General features: G+C 45.1%; 1 protein-coding gene across 4 annotated transcripts in view; it reads left to right on the plus strand.

Annotated features, from left to right (window-relative positions):
- Positions 1 to 121: 121 nt before the first annotated feature.
- Positions 122 to 2,796, plus strand: part of UTP15 (UTP15 SSU processome component) — a 15,621-nt gene continuing 12,946 nt past the window's right edge. For 3 of the 4 annotated variants that reach the window (XM_015571641.1, XM_006775436.2, XM_015571639.1), the window contains exon 1: positions 122 to 305. The gene's annotated coding sequence lies outside the window, so the exon portion shown is untranslated. Of the gene's footprint in view, positions 306 to 616; positions 984 to 2,796 lie in introns of all 4 variants that reach the window. The other variant, XM_015571640.1, reaches the window with a different exon arrangement.

The following is a 2,796-nucleotide window of genomic DNA, read 5'->3' on the forward strand; positions in this document are numbered from 1 at the left end:
CACTCTGAGTGACTGGAGCAGAGCCCAGTCTCGCCCGTGGGCCCCACCCCTCCCGATAAGCTCCGCCCCCTCCCTTTGCCCCGCTCCCGCGGCACCCGAGCGGCAAGAGTCGGCGGAGCCTGAGCCGTTACGTCATCAGCGGGCGACGGGCCTGGCCTTTCCATTCGCCGGGTGTCTGGGCGACTCCTGAGGGTCCATGTGACCGGCGCCTAGTGCTTCTGGGCTGCCCCGGGAGGGGTCTAGCGGGGTCCAAGAAATTCTCCCGAAGTCCGGGTGTCTCGGCGCACCCTCGGGGCCCATCGGAGGTAGGTGAAGGCGGCTCCCGAGGAGGGTAGCTCAGACCCACGCCGGATCTGCCTTGGTGGGTGGCATGCTCCTCTGGCCTCCCCAGTCTCCGCTGGTTACTTCTTAGCCAGCCCATGGGGATCCCCTCAATTCCTCTTCCACCCAGATTTCTCTCCTTTACGATCGCAGCCCCGTTACACTGTCCGCTGTTTTTCGCCCCGGAATAACCCGCATCTTCGCAAGGCAGTGGGCAAATTTCCATCTCTGTGCCTAGGAGGTTCCCTCGGTTTCAAATACTCCCTCCTCCGCCGTCTGTTTTAATATTATCCAGAACTTCACAGCCCAGCGGAAACGCACACTGAATCTTCCTGGGAGCCACCCAGATGTCACATCACTTCTCGCCTCCATGCCTCTGCACTGTGTCGTGCCCAGCCGCCCCCGCCTTCCCCCGCCAATGCTGTTCCTCAGTCATCTGGCCAACCACTGCTACTGCTCCTCAGTTTTCCTTCTTAATGTTAAGCTGTTTCTTTCAGGACGCAGTGATGTGCTCTTCTGCTCATACTCTACTATGGGGCAAAGTCCTGCAGACGGATCGGGCCTGGTGCTTGTTTTTGGGTAGTCAGTGAGCCAAGAATGGTTTTTACAGATGAACATTTGCAGTCTATTTGATGATAGGAATCACTCACTTAGAACCTGAAGTGAGTGAAATATTCTCCTCCCTCCCCCAAATCCCATTTTCATTCATAAATAAAAAATTGTAGTCATAACTGTTTTGGGGGTTTCATTGGAAATTTTCTTTCTTACTATATAAGTAACTACATTAATACCCCCTGTTTTCCTGTTGGCCCACAAAACCTAAAATATTTAACACCTGGTCCTTTACAGAAAAAGTTTGTCAACTCCTCTTCTTAGGTTCATCTTATAGATCCCACTTGTGATTTTAATTTTGTGTTTTCCCATAGAACCCAGCACAGTGCGTCCTTTCCTTCATTCTACAGACATTCTTTGTCGTTAGATATCTCTGATGGCATTTGGGAGATGGATGAGGGAGTTAGGAGGACCTTATGTCACACTTTTTGTATATGAGAAGATCTGAGTTAGGGCAGTGGAACTAGGTGGAGTGAACGTAATGAAGTTTAATTTGGGAGGTAAAATCAGCAGATCTTTTGGGATGTTAGAAGTGAGAAGGAAGGGATAAGTCAAGGCTGATTCCAGATTCCTACCTGGTGCCAATCACAGCTGAAATGGAGAATATTCAGGTGTGAGGGTACAGACCATGTCTTTCAGTCATCCTTGTATCCCTAGTGCCTAGAACAGTGTCCTATACATTGTAAGTACTTGAATGAACAGAAAAGGTTTCCCCCTTTTTAATCATTGATGACCATGTTTCATCAAAACAGCCTTTAAAATATGTTGCACTTACAGATTTTGGTGATACCTCTGCACTATTTTCAGGCTTTCTGGGATAGATGATGAATTGTACCATCAGAATCATTCATCTGATAAAATCGAATCTTTTGCAGATTGAATAGTTTTGGAAAGACAATTTGGGTTTAATTACATGTCAGTTATAAGTTTCATGCTGTTCTCTCACTTAAATTAAGATTTAATTCCAGAATTGCTTTATTCTTGTTTTCTTATTGTTTAAACCATATTAAAAATTAATTTAATTTTGAGCTTCTACATCAGAATATTATCTTCTTGTTTTATTTTCTTTTAAGCTTTTAAATTTAATTTTAAGCTTCCACATTAGAATATTAATTTTGTTTTCCATTCTTTTTGGCATTGTAGGCTTTCAGGATGTCAATCCCTGTCTTCTTAAAGATTAAATGTCATTTTAATTTAGTTTCAGGAAACTTATATTTGCAGTTTCACCTTCAATAAATGAACATTCTAAGCCATCATGCTTCTCTCTGTTTTGGCTACTGGACGGCTAAGCTAGATTTATTCCCAAGTGTTATGAATTGGTCAGTTAGGTATGAGGACATTTATATGTAGCCTTTGTGTATAGCTGAGTTGGATGGTGCAGTATGGTAGCCCTATTTGTATTCTTCCTGCTTTCTTTAGATTATTTCTTCTGTGTTATAATTAAATCATTTACTAATCACTAAGCCTTCAGTCGGACATCCTTAGCTCTGCCATGGAGGCAAGAGAGGCACCAGCCACTGCCGCTGCACTTGCTTCTGGCTGAGTGGTGTTCCCCTTGTGGGAGCACACTGGCCACCAGGGAGCAGCTCCTGCATTGAGTGCCCCCTGGTGGTCAGTGCACATCATAGCGACAGGTTGTTCAACCATTCGGTCAATTTGCATATTAGCCTTTTATTATATAGGATGTATTAAAATATTTTCTTTTTCAGACATAAGGCAGAAATCACTAAGCTGCTATACAGCCTTTTGACAGGATGCAGAGTGAAAAATCACAACTGTATATATACAGGTTTATGAGTAATACTAGAGGCCTGGTGCACACAGTTCATGCACTTGGGCTGGCGCGGGGGTGGAGGGGGCGGA

The sequence above is a fragment of the Myotis davidii genome, unplaced genomic scaffold, assembly GCF_000327345.1.
Source record: "Myotis davidii unplaced genomic scaffold, ASM32734v1 scaffold44, whole genome shotgun sequence".
NCBI classification, from domain to species: Eukaryota; Metazoa; Chordata; class Mammalia; order Chiroptera; family Vespertilionidae; genus Myotis; species Myotis davidii.